The sequence below is a fragment of the Ambystoma mexicanum genome, chromosome 1q (genome assembly GCF_040938575.1).
Source record: "Ambystoma mexicanum isolate Mex_15411 chromosome 1q, UKY_AmexF1_1, whole genome shotgun sequence".
Lineage (NCBI taxonomy): Eukaryota > Metazoa > Chordata > Amphibia > Caudata > Ambystomatidae > Ambystoma > Ambystoma mexicanum.
The window spans coordinates 660,573,135-660,591,542 of record NC_090922.1 but is presented as its reverse complement, the minus strand read 5'-3'; positions in this window follow the sequence as shown (position 1 = coordinate 660,591,542).

Genomic DNA, 18,408 nt, shown 5'->3' with positions numbered 1-18,408 from the left:
AGGTAGAGACATTCAAATCCAGTTGCTGCGGAGCGTTTTGCCGGACCACACAATATCCAGAAGATACCAGTTCCAGACTGACTCCAGCTACATACTCCAGAACCTAGAACTTATACTTTAGAACCTAAATCAGAGGCCTAAAACCACAAGCTGAGTTCTCAGCAGCAGGCCTCAAATCATTGCAAGCTACTCACAGCCGGGCGAGCTGCTTGAATCCCTTGCCAAGAACTTTTGCCAGGACCAGTGCAGAGATCCAGGAGCCGTGCAGAGACCGCTGTATCTGGACAGACCAGACCAGAGATCCAGAGTGACCCAGACCGCTGTGAGCAGAACCAGAGAGCTGGCCCAGATCACTGTGAAGTGCCGAGACCAGAACCGGAGTCCAGTCCAAAACCTGACCAGATCCGTGGCGAGGCCTATTTCAAATTTATATTGTGAGTACCTAGCAGAACTGTGCAGAACCAATCTCTTAGTTAAAATAATCTAATCCAAACTATTTTAACCTAAGTAGAACAGCCTCCTAGAAATCGTGTCATCTGTCATTTGTAAAGCTGCACAACTGTCACCTGTCAATTCTGAAGCTGCAAGCTGTCACCTGTCATTTTGAGTTTACTTAAAATCCGAAAAACTACCTTTATTTAATCGTCCGTATCTCTGGAACCATCTGGGATAGGAAAGCTTAGAATCTCAGCTTTCCAACGGACCTAGAACCGACTTGCTACTCCTTTAAAACTCATACCGGTTTTCTCTAAGCTTGATGGGGGGGAACTGAATTTCGTATTGTATTTGATTGCATTCCTGAGAACTGTGTGCTCCTCTTTCCATCTACTTCCATTTCTTACATTGCATAGGGGAGGGGGGTGAATTGCCAGAGAAAAAGTGATTATCTTATCTTTTGCTAAAATCATATCAAGTATTTCTGTACTGCATTTTATTCCTCATTGCTTTTCCCTTGAAATCATGAAAGTATTTTTGCTACTTTATCCATCCTATACTAACTCCTCATTGATTATAAAGAAGTGTGCTAGTGTCAGATTACCCATTGTTGATTAACATTATATTTATAAGGGCGATATTGATTATTAATTTACTATAAAAGCATGGTATCTATATTTTGTTTTATTTCTCAAATAAACCTTTTAATCTTGCAAAACAGAACTACTTCTTGGCTCAGTGGGGTCAGGGGGATTCTAAGAGAGGGGTGTTATATAGGGGTAGTCATCCAGAACTCATGAACTGGACATAAAGATATATCAATAAGGGTTTCCATTCAGTATCCCAGACTAGGCATTGACTTAGCTGTAGTGTTGAATTGAATCCTCTTACAGTTCAACACTGCAGAATGTCTCATGTACTGATGGCAAATTGGGAAAACCGCACCAAGGACAGGGGCCACATCATCTGCAGTTCTTAGTTCATGGGGTAAATAATGGAAACATGCAAGGTTGTGGTCTCCGGATGTCACCTTACACCCCCTGGTCGGTAGCAGTTTTTGCCCTTGGCCCCCGCAGATACCACTTGGTTTCCCTTTCTCACCCAAGCAGGAGCATGATTGGAGTGGGCAAAGGAGACCAGAGCAGTGCAAGACACATTTCACAAGAGGAGAAGGAGGTGCAAAGCAAAGGTGAAATTTTGCCACACGGCTGAGGGAGATTTGGAGCAGAGACTACATCACTGAGACCGGTGCCTGCCATGGATCATCCCCAATGTGAGAGACGGAGGCCGACGACATACAATTACTTCATAATGGAGTAGTACCAAGCTGCTCGATGACAAAAGGAGGTATGTGGGGACGCAGCATCGCAAGATCACAGTGGCCACTGTGACCTTTCGAGACTGCAATGCGCATGCACACTGATGCACGAAAAGGCGAGTGACTGAGGAGTGAAGCAGATGCTTCCTGGCACATTTCCTGGTTACAGGCCACACTGACTTTATTTATATATTGTCACAAAGGGTCGCTGGTCGATATTTCATCACTGGAAACATGGATGACGATTTTGCCATCATGTACAAGCTCTGTTCTAAAGCTTAGGTCTAGTGTTTTAGCAAGAAATAGATTTCCATTCCATTCAGCCATACGTCAGCAAGCTGCGTTGCAACCTTCATTCTGTGCTCTGCTTATTTTGGGTAAGACGCTAGTTTTTTCTGACTATCCTTAATGTACTTTGCCTTCCTGTCTTGGCGTTGTATATCCCGGCTTTCCCCTCTATTTTCTTTACAAGCTTGCTACCAGCATACCCTTCTTCCTCGCCTGAGGTGCTAGTTCATGTTATCTGCTCCAGAGAGGTTTGCCTCAAATCCTCCTTGCTTTCCCTGTACCCGTGTGTTCAATTTTGGACTCCGCTCTCATCATCTGGAATACCATCTTAATTGTAACATCACATTTCAAGTGGATAGAGGGTTTTTGGTGCTGCTTGGCTTTCCCCTCACATTTGGGACTGTAGCCCCTCCTTTTGTCACTATGCCTCCCCAGGGAATGTTTGGGAAGGTATTATGGCAGCAGGTCAGGAGTGTCTCTATCTCTATGAAAATAAACTACAGGATAAGTCTTGAGTAAAGAGAAAAGTCAAAGACACACAGAGAGACACGTGTGGAAGGGGCCCCCCTTGCTAGGAGGCCTCCCTGTATACCTTGAGCCACCCGCCCAACAGAAGACACAGGAGACTCTGTTTCCTGTCCGGGCTCCATGCGTGCTCTGATTTGCCTGTGACACACCCTGTTTATTTAAACCGACACATGGCAGGGTTACGTCTCCGCTTGTGCCTGTTAAAGGGACACCACACTCCTCCTTTTTCATAACAACATCATCACCAAAACCACCACCCACACAAACACATGGCAAATCACAAACTAAACAGGTGAAACAGTCTCCAGCAGCTCCCAGCTATTCGACTCAGGGGTCCAGTACATAGTCATTCAAGCGGGCAGGTCTCCCCTCCCAGCTAGTTGGGGATGCCACTTGCCCCCTTCCCAGCTCGGCCTCTCCTCACCTGTGACCCCTCGGTCCAGGGGAGTCTGCAAGCAGTCAGTCCCACCACCTTCATCAGGTTCCTCAGCACACTCTCTGTCCGGGGATGCTCCCGGCCGGGTGCAATCTCCCAGCCTCTTGAAGAAACTGGTATTCCTGGTAACAGTGGTGATTCTATCAGAGGCTGTCACCATCGACCCCATCACTGCAATTACGTCCATGGGGCTTGGTTCGTAGGTCAATGACAGTTTCCCTTAGGGGTGCTTATTCCTTACTATCACCTCGTCTCCCAAGGCTAACTGGTGCTGTCAAAGCCCCCTTCTCATATTAGTGACCTCTTTTCGGTATCTCTTCTCCACCTCCACCTGGGCGTCATCAATCACAGCCGGTTCCCGATCACCTGCATCCGGAAGTAGGCTCCTTTGGCAGCTCTTAAATATTACTTATGCTGGGGCACCTCCGGTCGAGCAATGTGCAGTTGCTCGATACTCCCTGAGGAACTGGAATAAGGCCCTCCAAAGGCACGGACCCTGCCCATGAGCGATTCCAAACACCTTATTGAGGGTTCTCATAAATCGTTCTGCTTTGCCATTGGCTCGTGGCCAGACCAGAGTGATCTTCCTATGGTGGACACCATACTCCTTTAAAAACTGGCCGAAGCTTTCCCCTTGGAATGGCAGTCCATTATCCGAGCACAGGATCTGGGGAAGACCATTGGTTGCAAAAATCTTTTCCAGCGCTGTCACCACATTGTTGAATTACACAGAGTCCAAAAATTCAACCTCGGGGTAACTTGAACACTGGTCCACCAAAAACATTCTAAAATGGTAAATATATACAGTCTCAATGTGGTACCACAATTACTGTAGATTCCATTAACATGCGTCAACTGTGCTCAGTTCAAATGTCATACAAATCAGTTAATAAAGTGAACCAACAATAGACATAGAAGGTAAGCAGGTTGGTTAAAACAATAGGCAGAATACTGGCCCTGTTACCTAGATACAGTTCGGTGCGAGGATCCCTCCACCTGGGTAACCTGTAAATAAAGATACAATACACACCCAGTCCATGTAATGTTTATATGAGTCTTATTTCCCTCTAAAAATGTTCTACCTCCCCAATGTACCTGGAATAGCAAAGTTCGGCGTTGGGTCATCGACGGATCCTTCTTGAGCAGCTCCCTTTAAGGCAGGAGCCATGGATCGTCGAGTTCCTTAAAGAAATGGTGAACAATGGCGTCGAGGCAGCAGCTTCGGTCCTGGCGATGCTCGTCGACGCTCGGTCGTGGACGTCCTACGAAGATGAGGCGTGTGGTGCACCTCGATGACAGTAGTTCGTTGCCGCAAAGAGTGACTGAGAACTTTGGCCCAGCAAGGGCGTCGGGTCTTCCGGCATCTCTGCGGTCTTTGGGTGGCGGGAAACCCACTGGCGGATGCTTCTCTGCGCGTCGGCGGCCTTGACTTTCTCCGGCGGGACAAAGCGGTCGGCAGTGCTGGCGAGAGAGTCCTTGGATTAAAAGTGTCTTGATCAATGGAACATTGCAGCTCCGGGTTGTCGTCGGATCGGCGTCAAGCTTTTCCCGCTTCTGGGCAGCACAGCTTCAATGGGCTTCCAGCGGTTACAGCAAACCTGCAAACCGAGTTCGCCGATGGTGGACGGAAGGTCCGGTGCTTCTCTTCGTTTTCCTCGGTGGTCCCCGTCTTCGGTTGACAGTCTTTCGAAGGTTGGCTTCCAGGGCGCTTCTGCGAAGGTTGGCGGTGCACGATGGTCCCTCATAGCTCGGGGAGAGGTCTCCTAACTAGACCCTCTCTCAGATCAGTTTCGACGGCATGGCAGCTTTCGGATTGCAGTGAAGGTAACAGCAGTCAACCTTGTTCTTCGGGCCTAGCTTTGAGATTAAGCATTGGTTTCGACTTCAGCTTCTGAATAATTTCTAGCAGTGATAGGCCCCCAGATATACCGTTTGGACTCTCTTTCATTCTGCTGGGTCACACACAGGCTACCAATCACTCAGAAGGGCATTCAGCAGGCAGGCAGCCAATCAGGCTCACAGGGGATTCAGGACATTCTCCTCCCTCTCAGACACTCACAACAAGGAATGTGTATCGGGACAAGTACCCAGCCATTCAGCACTCCATGCTGCATTCATACCAGTTTTGGGCAGGGCTGTCTCAGTCTTTGTGTCACATTCTAGACACCCATAACAAGAAGTGCATATTGGTCATCCACTCCATTGAGCCAGGTCCCACCCCAAGGGTGTACCCACAACATACAGTCACTGGGAAGGCTCCAGCCAGTCTGGCCTGGACTTCCCCACAATACCATATATGGAACTTCCATCCAACAGCCAGTCAGGGGAAAGGGACAGAGCCAAGGCTTCCCAGGACTTTGGCAAAAACAAGGTAGCAGGCAATAGAAAGCAAGAGGCCACAGGGGCCATCTTGTCTCCTATCAGGAATCAACTGATTCCAATGGCAGGGCCTGGGTATCCCAAAATGGAGGCTACTCAGAGCACCTGCCAAATTCAGAATGGAGCTGCCACCAGCCCATACCCTGCTCTGTGTGCCACACACAAGTGCCCAAAAACATACACTAGGGGTACAGGGTTGTACCCCCACCCTTGGGTGCCATAAGGGTATCCCAAGGGTCTGTACACCAAACCAAAAAGAGTAAGAGCCGCACTGCCAGGAGTCCCACATGGACTCCTGGGCAGAGGACAATACAGAACACACATGGAAAAAGACTACAGAACAAGGACAGGGAGGCCATGTCCCTCCAATGCATTTCCAGCATCACACTGCTGTCTGAAAAAGCCAGTCCGAATAGGCCCTCTCTGGACCACTACTGGTAACAGAGACCTACGCATGCGAGCATAGTGGTCTACTGTCCCGCATCTTCTGCAAGCTTTACCTTTTGCTGGACACTCTGCGGGGTGTGGCAGGTCGTACCCACACTTCAGGCAGTGCAGCGTGCCGACGGGCCCCTCTCGCGCCTTGGCCACGACCAATAGCACACACCTCCTCAGACTTCCCAGGGTGAATTGCTGCGTCTATCTGCGACGCCCGCGTCTCTGCCACCTCATGCGACCGGCCAAGCTCCAGGATGCAGAGCAACATGAGACCTGGCTCACGCAGCACTTGATGCCGGAGTTTACCACACACACATCCCTGCATCAGCTGGTTGCGAATCATGGCCGGCTCGTTGCCCCAGGGACATGAAATCCCTATGCGCCATAGGCGGCTATGAAAAGCGTCCAATGACTCATCATCCTTCTGCCTCGCACAACAGACAATGAACCTCTCATAGTCCATGTTTGCGAGAGGCATAAAATGTTCACATAGTGCATTCTTCGCCTGGACATAGGACTCATTCACTGGTTGCAATGACTGAAAAATCTAATGCACTGCCAGGCCAGCCGAGTAGAGAAGGGTAGTCACCATACTCTCCTCATCAGTCTCTCTAGTGGCTTTGATATATGTCCATTCGGTTGATCCACGATTTCTACCGTGGGCCTAGGCTTGATGATACCCCTGAGATATCAAACTCAGGCATTGGGTTTGGCGTGGAATTCGAGAACCCCCCGGCACAGCTCCAGCAGGAGGACCTCTTGCATTCTGGTCCTCTGCCATGTTGGTGAGCGCACGAGCACACCCACCTTGTTAGGGACCGCAACCCACACCAGCACCAGAGTAGATGACCCAATAGGGGTATTCTTCACCTGAAAGTGTTCTGCAGCTCCCACAATGGCCAGCTCCTCCACACTGAACAGAAGAGGCCCAATACAAATTTAGCATGTTGAAAAATGTGTGTGCGCCTCCAAATATAAATCTTCCCACTTTCTTTCCCAGCAGAACCCAGCACCAACCAAAAACAGTCACTGGTGTCAACACTGCATCCAGCAAGAGAAGAAACAAAGAAAGAAGAAAGAAAAAAACCCTCTCTCTCTCCAATTCAGACAATGTCACATGGACCCCTCACCTTCCACCTTCAAAATGGGGGATCCAAACTTCCAGGATGTTAGGGAGAATTTTCACTTTAATGCTAAATTCCTCCCACCTTAGAGAGCCTCTTCTGCTGAACGTTTGGACTTTGTACTTTTAATTACTTCACCTGGAAGTGCACGCAAGTGTACTGTTTACTGGGATACTGCTTGGTTGGACTTTGTTTCTGCGCTGTAACCTGCATTGCTGAGGCGCGGCCGTAAAAGCAGGAGGACGTCGTTTTGAGCTACACGGATGCTGTCTGACCTACGTGATAACAAAAGCGCTGCGATTGGCTAAATGATAGTGGCCCCGCCCACCTCCCTCACCCAGAAAGGCTGAAATACCCATAGTTCAGCGCACCTGCGCGCACACCTAGAAGTGCACCCAAGTGTACTGTTTACTGGGATACTGCTTGTTTGGACTTTGTTTCTACGCTGTAACCTGCATTGCTGAGGCGCGGCAATAAAAGCAGGAGGACGTCGTTTTGAGCAACACGGATGCTGCCTGACCTACGTGAATACAAAGTAACTATTTCATCACACACCCTTGTGACAAACACATGATCTGAAATGACTGAGAGCCCGCTGAATGAGCCTCTGGTTGAGCCATGTACAGTCCGTTACTAGAGCCCCCTGATGTCATTGATGTGTACACCCCTGCGCTAATGTCCACTCCTTTTCTCTCTCTCCCTGTAGAGCACTGCGATTGGCTAAACAAGTGTTAAAATCTACCTCACCCTGTCAAGGGAAGAATAGTACTTCACCTAGTAACGCTGACTGGGTCACCGACACAGGAAAAAGCATGTGAAAATAAGGAGCTGCTAAACCGTGGCGAGAGGTTTGAAATTGATGCAAATTCTAGTTTAATAGTCATAAGGCAAGCACACCTAGCAATTGATAATAATATGGCGGAGAAACAAATGGTAAGATCTATTGAATGTAAACCTAATGCAGCTAAAACAGAGATATTAGATGAGACGAGTTTTATGAGTATGAATACGGAGGAGCTATTTCAAGCACTCGAAAATGTTTTAGTTACGCTGGTGGAAAAATGTGAATCCATAGAAAGTAAATTAGCTATACACTCACTACTACTATGTGACATTAGCAAAAAAAGCAAGCAAAAGGCCTGCGACAAAAGCACGAACACCTGCATAGAAATCGAAAATGTAAATGTGAGTGACCATCTAAATATAAATTATTTGAGTGAATTTAGTGAGTTTCAAGAGCGAAAAAATGAATATACAGTGGCAGAATACATTTCGTCAAAGAAGAAGGGAAGTTGTAATAAGGTGGAAAATATGAATTCCAAAAGACAAACAAAACAGAAAAAGGGTAATAAGAAAATAAGATATGGACAAGCAGCCATGTATGTTTGTTTGTTTGTTTTATTTGTATAGCGCTCCAAACCCAGGGGTAGAAGGGCGCTTAAGAATATGGTTACAGCGTTGAGAACTATCTTTGTGTTACATACTTCATACATACTTATAATATATACATATATATACAGTCATCAATAAACAGAGCACATACAATACGCACAATATACAATTTTCAATATAAATACAGTACCTAAACCAGTTACAGCACAGGGGTGTAAGGACTGGTGTTAATGGGGCTATTCTTTGTGTAGGAGCCAGCTGATGACCTGCTTCATGAAGATCTGGAAGGATTCGATAGTTTTGATGTTGAGAGGTAGGGTGTTCCAGAGTTGGGGGGCAAGTACTGTGAAGCTTGCCCCTCCAGCTCTTTTTAGGTGGAACCTGGGCACTGTCAAGCATAGAGTGCTGGAGGATCTGGTGGATCTGGTAGCAGGTTTCATGGTTAATTTATTAGCTAGATATGGTGGTGCTAGATGATTAAGGGACTTGTACTTGAGGCAGAGAGTTTTTAAATCAATTATTTGGCGTATGGATAGCCATTTGCAGGCTTTCCTAGTAGCAGAGATATGCTCTCGTCTAGGAATGTTGAGGGCTGCGTGCAGGGCGTTATTTTGTATTACCTGCAGCTTGTTGAGTATGGATTGGTTAGCACCTAGGTACAGGCTGTTGCAGTAATCCAGTTTGGATTGTATGAGGACCCTGGCAAGGGTGAGGCAGCTGTTGGGTGATAGAAATGGTCGGCTGGCCCTGATGAGCTTGCCGGTGTAGGCAGCGGCTGAGGCTGTCATATTGCTGTGTTTGGTGAGGTTGGTGTTGGCATCTAGATAGAAGCCAAGGGACTTTACGCTTTTGGCTATAGGGATGGTGTGGCCATCGATGGTGATGTTATTATAGCTAAGGTTAAGTTTAGTTAAGGTGTTAGGGGAGCTGACGATTAGGAGCTCTGTCTTCTCAACATTCAGGCAGAGACCATGCAAGGCCATCCATGCCTGAATGATGGAGAATATTTTGTTGATCTGGGCGGAGTCTGCTTGGTAGTTACCTGTGATGGTGAGGAGTATCTGGGTGTCATCTGCGTAGTTTGTGTAGGTGACACCCAGACGGTCCAGTTGGTCAAATAGAGGCTTTGTAAATATGTTGTACAAAGTGGGGGATACACAGGATCCCTGTGGGACCCCGCATGTGATGGGGATGCAGTCTGCTGCAGCTGTTGTGGAGAAGACCCGCATGGTTCTGTTTGCCAGGAAGGATTGTATCCATGTGATGGCAGAGGAGGAGAAGTGGGCTGCGGTGGCAAGTTGATTACAGAGGATTTCATGGCTGACCAGGTCAAAAGCCGCTGAGAGGTCTAGTAGGAGAAGGATTGCGGCATTGCCTTTGTCTTTAATTTCATCAATCTGGCTATTGAGATCAACAAAGGCGGTTTCTGCTCCGTGTTGAGGTCTGAAGCCAGATTGGCGTATTCCTAGCAGTTGGTTGGATTCCAAGTATTCCTGAATTTGGATGTAGGCAACTCTGTCTAGGACTTTTAGTAGGAAGGGGACTGTGGTGATGGGCCTGTAGTTGGTGGGTATGGCCGGGTCGAGAGATTGTTTTTTTTAGGAGTGGGAGAACCCATGATTGTTTTAAGTTGCTAGGGATCGAGTTATTGGTGAAGGATAGGTTGATGAGTTTGGTGATGAAGGGGGAGAGCTCTATGGCTGCATCTTTTATGATCTGTGCCGGGCAGCTGTCTCCTTTGCAGTTTGAGGGTTTCAAGGAAGTAATTATTTTTTGAACGTCTGGGATAGTGACTTTCTTAAACGAGAAGCCAGAGCTAGTATTGATTGGCGTGGGTAGGCTAAGGTTGGTGACCTTGTTATTGGAGAGTTGTTGGCGTTTGTCCTCAATTTTTGTTTGGAGTCCTGAAATTTTATTGTTGAGGGCGTTCTATAGCACAAATAAGATTTAAAAAAGTTAACAATGGCTGTATTGCTGATGTGAATGATATTTCGGAAATAAACAAGATTGAAATATCTGAACCTGAAATAAATAGGAAGGGAAATAATACTGAACCAAAAATATTGACAATACATAAAGAAGCCAACTATGTGGGTGACCATAATGTTGCAATTCATGAGCCCCTGTTGAAAGATAATAGTAAGAGCAAACCTAAAAAACAAAACAAGGTTAATGATGCTGACATTAGAGAATTTCAAATAAACCCATCTAAGGTGAACTCAGATAAAGCCGGAGAAGGGTGGCAGGGTCTACCCAAGGAGGCTACAATGCGAAAAAAGAAAAAGCTAAAACACTTGGAAATCACTGATGAAATACTCACGGATGTACACAAGCTATATGAGAATAAACCGCGACTCCTTGATGAAGGTGGTAGAAAAGAAATTATGAAAAAAACTAAACCATTGAAGTGTGTGGTGCATACTAATGGAACTCCTCAGTTTACAGAAAAAGCCAATGAAAAGTATGCCAAAATAAACAACTGACATTGGCTATACAAACTGAAAAAGTTGATACATCTTAGATGATTGTCCTTAATAGACACCAAATTCTATCAATATGTGCATCTATTGTACCTTTGCAGATGATTGTGTCAGAGGATTTTAAAATTGTCGATCAATTGGTGAGTTCTACTAGAATCATTCTGAATGTATGGTGTAAACAATTGTCAATTCATGAATTTATACAGAGCCAGAGAAAATTATTTGAGAAATTAGGCTACAGATGTAACGAAAGTTACATGTCGAAAGTAAAGTATGAGGTTGAAACTCCCAAACAAACAGCGAGTAAAAATACTCAAGTAGTTAAAGAAAAAAGGGAGAATACCTTGAACTTTAAAATACCAAGTGTAGAAACTTCCAATAGACCGATGGACAAAGAAATACCAGATGGTTATTGGCAGTGGCTCCCTGCTGCATTTAAATCCCACTTCGAAGTTTGTTCCTGATGACTGGGAGATAATACTATCCTGGAATACTCGAGGTAATGCTCATTATACAAGTGAAGATGGGCTCCTGGATAATATTGCTAAGTTTAGAGTCATTGCCTAGCAAGAAACATAGCTCGTCAATGAATGTGAATTGATGGTCGCAGTAATCATGCAAGCAATGCCATACAAGGACCTAGAGGACGCCCTAAGGGAGGGTTAGTGACCTCCATTAAACAACCACGGAGAGGGATAAAGCATAAGGAATCCACCAACATGGTATTAGTAGTCACAGGAACCTGCATGTCATCGACCATAGACAAATTTGTACTAGTCAATAAATATAACCCTCCAAGTGGGAGGTATAATAAAGAGAATATCTTGACCCTAACTAAAATCCTTGTAGAATTTGGTAGCAAGATGCCGCTAATTATCGTAGGAGATTTAAATACAAAACTTGATTTTGTGTCTGAGATTATAACGGAAGAGTATAACTCTGAACCATTCACTACACGTAACAGTAATAAGGAGGGTAAAGCATGGATAGCCCTATTTAATACATTTCAACTAACTGTTTTGAATGGTAATACACCTGGGGACTGTGAGAAAAATGTGACTTACATATGTGGTCGGAGTATGAGTACGCTTGATTACATGATTGTGAACAAAAGAGCGTGTGTGCTTGTATGTGATATGGCCGTAGGCTGCAGGGAGGAAAGTGGCCATCTTCCCTTATATCTCTGGCTGATTGATAAATCCACAACTAGAAGTGTGTATCAAAAGAATGAAGATATTGGAGTAAATACTGCAGGCAACAGAATAAAACGGAATCCTAGGAATATTGAGAAAGGGAATGAGACGGCCATACATTTGTTCAAAAATTTCATTGAAGCATTTCAATCTAGGCCATTGAATCCTGAGAGTGATATCTTCAGTGAATTCGAACAAGTGACCAAAAAAATAAAAGCAGCTGTAATGATAAAAACTAAGTTATAGGCCAGTGAATGAAAAATGGAATCTGGAACACCATAAGAAATTTGACAATGATATTCACCTGAAAAAAAAAATGCTGAGCGTGAACATTCGTAAAATGTATAAAGGAAAATCATATACATGTAATAGACAGGATACACAAAGTCAAGAAGCAGCTGTAACGGCCCGGACAGTGTAGACTTGCAAAACCCCAGGGACGATGAAAAGGAGACCTCAGTGGCCGAGGAAAAGAACCAACCCCGACCCCCATGAGTGGCGAGTGGTGGGGCCAGTCAAATCAGAAGACAAGTTCCGCCGTACCCAAAAACAAGGAATTGCCCGAACCCTTGATAAAGGAGTGGGGGAGACAGCCTGTTGGGATTCAGATGTCCTCGGTGCCCAGTGACGAAGGAACACTCATGAATGGGAAGCCGCGGGAAGTAATCAAGAAACCTGAACAGCGCCACTTTATAAACCAGCAGTCACGCGGCTAATAAAGCGGCCATGCGGAGACGTACTCCCCGGCTTCAGCAACAGAGAGGCGGACAGCCGCGTCCGACAAGGGGAGGCTCGCCTGGCAACCGCAGAGCCGACAGCAGCAAGGAGGGGGGATGTAAACCCGAACAGCTGCGAAGCCCCGACTCCACAGCCGAACACCGGGTGTTGGAGACAACCCAGACACGGGAAGAGGGAAACCAACTCACCGCGCGGTGACGCCACCCGCGTGTTGTGCTTCAGCCGCGGGCATGAGGAAAGTGAACCGCTGCACGGTGATACCGCGCTTGTATGGAACTACCACCAACAAGGGCCACATAACCATACCAGTGTTCCCCACATTTTTCAGAAACACTTCCGACCCGACACTTACCTGGGCAGCAGAAGGGCATCCCGGGGAACAGAGGCAGGAAAATACATGACGACGACTCCACAGGAAAAAGGGGGCGGGGCCTGGGTGGGTTCTTATGGACTAAGGCAGGAAATAGAACTTGATTGGCCAATTGCAACCTGCGTATATAAGGAGCAAGCAGGTTTGAAGAGGGTGTTCATTGTTGTTCTCCTTGCAGAACCGATCAGATGTGGATTCCGGAGCTACAGGGAGCGCCTGGGCGTATGAGGACTAGGAGAAAGAAGGCTGCCAGAGGTCCATACATCGTGCCTTACAAAGAAGCAGAAGAAAAAACATTGCTCAAAAAGAAGGAACACCAGGAAAACTTCTTCAGAAAAGACTTTGTGTTATTTTCTACTCAGCAACCTGTTCAAGTCTGAATAAAGACCAGCATTTTTTTTTCTTTAAAACCGCCTGGCTGTCTCTTTGTCACAGCAGCATAATAGATGGACAAAAAATCACCTGAAAAAGAAAAAGGATGAAATATGGCTTACTTTGGCTCACGCGTCAAAAAATAAAAATATAGTCAAGCCATGTGGGATATCATAAATAGTAAAAATGAAAAGACCCTCCCGATTAATTGTGCTCCAGAGAGTAGTTGGATTACCTATGTTAAGAATACATTGGGTACTCTGGCAAGAAATGATGAAGATGCCAAGAATGATGTGATGGTCTGGAAGGGAATGTTCACGGTTGCCTCTTTGACAATACTGATAAAGAAATTGCCTAAGTAAAGAGCGGCGGGACTTGGCAGTGGTTGTAATGCCCTGCTGAATCAGTCCCCTGAACTATGGGCTAAGGTGTTGTACATTGTATATCAGTGGATTGGAATGTTTGGGAAGATACCTGAATCATAGAAGAAGAGTATCATACTTCCAATATACAAAAAAGGAACCTGTAAAGAACCAGCCAACTATAGGATGTTGGCCATGGTGAATATCCGGGCAAAAAATATTCACCAAAATATTGCTAAGTGAGCTCAATCAGTGAATATTAGACTGTGGGATATTACCTGATAACCAGTCTGGATTTACAGCGGGGTCATCGACATCCATCCCATAATATAGCTATTTTAGTTAGTGCAGTGGAATACTCATGGAAGACTTGTGGGCTGCCTATGTATGTTGCCTATATCGACTTTTCGGCAGCCTTCGATACTGTCTCACAAAGTAAATTATGGGCTAAACTTAGGGGAATATCTCCCGGCCTTCTGTATATGATACAAGTGTTATACCAAGACACGTCTGTTAGAGTTCGCCTTAACATAGAGGGGAGACTGTCAGAAGCTATAACTACATTACATGGTGTAAAGCAAGGCTGCACATTAGCGGCCATACTTTTTAATCTATACTTGGCAGATTTCCTAAGAATTGTAGAGCAAACTCAGATGAATGATATTAAGATGGGAATACTGAAGCCTGGTTGGCTAGGGTATTCTGATGACCTCCTCTTATTAGACTATACACCTAAGGGACTTCAAGTAAAGCTAGATGAACTTGAAAAGTTTGCTGATGTGAATGATCTGGTGATCAATACAGACAAAACTAAAATAATGAAGATGGAATATAAAACCCTGAATAAAAACAAAAATCCAATATGGGTGATAGATAGGAGAACGATTGAGGTTGTTAATGAATATAAATACCTGGGTATTATCAGCGATAATAAGCTTAAATGGAAAAAACACTGGAGTGAAACCAAAAGAAAATGTATGATAGCAACTATGGCATTAAGCAAATTCATTAGACGGCAAGGGAACTTTTCAGTGAGCACGGTGTTGATACTATACGCTGCTAAAATTGTATCCTGTATGGTATATGGTGCTGAAATCTGGGGATGTCACTTCAAAAATTAGTTGGACAGATTTGAAGCAAAATTACTGAAGATATTGCTGCGAATACCCAACAACCTTTCATATGACTATATCCTATTAGAATGCAAGCTGAATAGTGTTAATAGCTGCATACAATTGATGGTGGCAATGTTGTATGTTAAATTGACATGACTCACTAATGGTACATCTTTGGTGAAGCTAATGGAGCAATATGGATGGGCATACAACAAGGTTGATTTTCTTACCCTAGATAGATGGAGAGGGGTCTACAATGAATGGATTGAGAATTATATTTTTGGATGGTTGTTATATTCCATGGCACAGACAAAGCGGAAATTAAAAAAGCGGATATATGATCTGGATAATGAACAAATGTTAGTCAATCTGGCGACAAAAGTAAATAGCGGCTATTTCTTGGTCATTTAGCTATGAGAGAAAGTAAACCAACCTATCAGTGTGCCTATCCAGATTGTATTACTATCCGTTGTTTAAATTAAATTTATGTAATGTCCTAGAAATTTGGTATACAAAAAGAATTTAGATATTGTAGACTATGTGGATTAAACACCATAGAAACATCATACCATTTAATATGTGAGTGTGATAGTCTTGTTGAGCTACGTAGTAAACATCTCATGAAATACAATAATAATAATACGCACAATTGTAATATATATGAAATCTGGCAAAGACTGCTAGATGGAAATGACATGAATAAAACATTTTATATGATGAAATTTTATGTGGTGACACTAGATATTTTTTAAAAAGTTATCAAATGGTATATTTGTGTTTTAAATATGATGTGTTGCTTTTATGGAGCCTGATGGATCATTGTATGTGTCTATATATGCACAACTTTATTGTTGTAAGCATATTATTAAATAAAGAAAATAAATTCTATGTGTTTTCTGTGTTTCTTTTGACTTTGGAGTCTGGCAAACTCCACAGGCATCATCTTTACATTGTGACACGCAGTACCTTCTGTGCAGTGACACAGGGAAGTCTCTTAGATTTCCCAAAGGTTTACATACCTTTTCTTGGTAAAACTATGGTTTCCAAGAGCAGTGAAGTGAAATTGACTTTACTTACATTGTGTAACTTTCTAGACCCAGCATACACTATCTTACAATAGGGTGCTGGAGGGGTTACTTAGTATCCCCTTTGTCTAGTTTCTCATGTACCATTTTTATGTTACCCTTTCCATGATTAATGGCTGGTGGCAGTGGTTTTCTTTTTCCTACCATTGTGTGTTTCTATCACGGTCTGCTATTGCAGCTGCAGTAAAGCACCCGTGGGGGCCCATTTGGTAAAATGGCCCTGGTCTTCTTTTTTCGCCATTTATTGTTGGAAAGGTCCTTCTTGAGATTTATTCTGCACGCAAAACCAGGTTTGGTCCCTTTGTTCATTTTGTCTATAGTGGGATTCACGAGTGAAGCCCGCCTCTGGCTCCAGCGTGTCTAGCAGGGCAGGAAGCGAAGGAGGTGCCCTAGATTCCCTGTGCTTAGTCTCCTTGGTTACAGGAAGAGACACCTGCTGCAACTTCTAGACCTTTGGTTTGCTGAGTGAAGCCCTGCTGCAGTGCTGAAGCTCCGAATTCGCCCTGATTAGAGAAGACCTGCAAAGGACGACTTCTCCCCTTGGGTTGGTGAGACCAATCGACCCCAAGATGAGCTCATGTGGAAATTCTCTCGGAGCTGGCTGTACTTCCATTGCTGCTGCAGGAACCGAAGTGCCAGAGAGAGGAACACCAGAATTGAGTGGGTGTCTTTAAGTCAGACCTGAGCTCCAGGAAGATCCTCCTGACTCCCAGGAAGCATGACTGACCAAGCCTGAGCCACCTCAACACAGTGCTGGACCCCAGATGCAAGGAAAGTCCATAGTGGTATCCGAGTACCGCTGTGTTGCTATTTGCGAGAGCTGTGAGGAGCTGAAACCGCAAAGAGCTGCTGATCTGAATTTTGCCCATTGCTGCCGCCGACCTTCCATTCATAGTGCAGGATTCCACAGATGTCCTCCCTCTTGTCCCCACGACTGAGGCCCAGGAACAACAGGATATGCACACCGACACAGGAACAGGAGCCAGCTGGAACCAATTTCTTCTAACCAAAGGTACTGTAAAACTAAGGGGACTTACCTCTTGTTGTATAGCTTTGCTAGTTCTCAGTTGAGACATGTCTTGGTTGCTTTTCCAGAGATGCTTGCAGCTTTCCCCTCACAAGCCTCCCAGCTTGTGGCCCTACAGTGATTCTATTCTTTCTACAAAGACTTCTAAAACGTTGTGCAAGACTTGTACTTACATGCAAGAAGTGCTTCAGCTCACCCAGACTTTTGTTCAATTAACTTTGGCTGGCCTGGTTCCCTGAAAGACTCAATTTACCTCTGACTTGGTGCTTTACCTTTGCTCCAGGAAAGGGTTAATTTACTTTGTAGTGGGGGGTTCAAAAGTACTTACCTCCTTTAGAATATTTGTGTAACCTTTGTTTTATTCCCAAACCCTTTCCTTGGACACCAAACTCAGTATTGCTCTAAATGTACCCACAAATCAAAGTGACTTCCCAAAATTTGGCCTGGGAGATGCACAACCACTCCTCTAGGGAGCCGCAACCTCCCTCACAAATGCAGCATAAAATGGCGGGCGAAAACGCTGCATGCACCGACTCCACGGCATGAGATAAGACCTTCTTCCAGCCGCAGCTCTGAACTCACCACCATAACACAGCAGGTCTGTGTAGGAATTGACAACCACCTCGTTACCAATGTGGAAGGGGGTCCCCCTGCTAGAAGGCCTCCCTGTACACTGTGAGCCACCCCAGAAAACTGAAGACACAGAAGTCTCTGTTTCCCAACCGGGCTCCATGCATGCTCTGACGCGCCCGTGACACGCCCTGTTTATATAAACCGACACGCAACAGAGTTATGTCACTCCTCCGCGTGTGCCTGTTAAAGGGACACCACAACATGGACGACAGATCTTCAGGTGAGAGCCTTGAGATTTTATATATATTGAGTTTATATAGTGCTTTACTCCAAAGCTCTTATATATAGGACCAGCAGACTCTTAGACTTAATCGTAGACGGCCCCACTGCAAGTACAGCAACTGCTGTGTATGTCCAGAAAGACACTGATAGTTGTGACCTAAATATTTCAGGTTGTTCCAGATTTATGAGCAGTGATTATTAAATTCATCACTTGTGAAGCCACTACACAATTTACTAAAAAACAGTGTTGCATTAGAAATGGCGTTGATAATGTAACCCAAGGAACATAAAAACGCATACCTGTAAGCTTTAATCTACCTGGCTGCATTCTGATATAGTATTCTCAAGAAGCCTATCCAAGATGGCTACTTCCTGTGTACTGGTCCAGCGGTTGCTGTCATGAAAGATTCGTTGTCGCCCAGGTCCTGCTTTGTGAGGGGAGCACGCTGATGCTAGCCACCAGCGATTGGTCA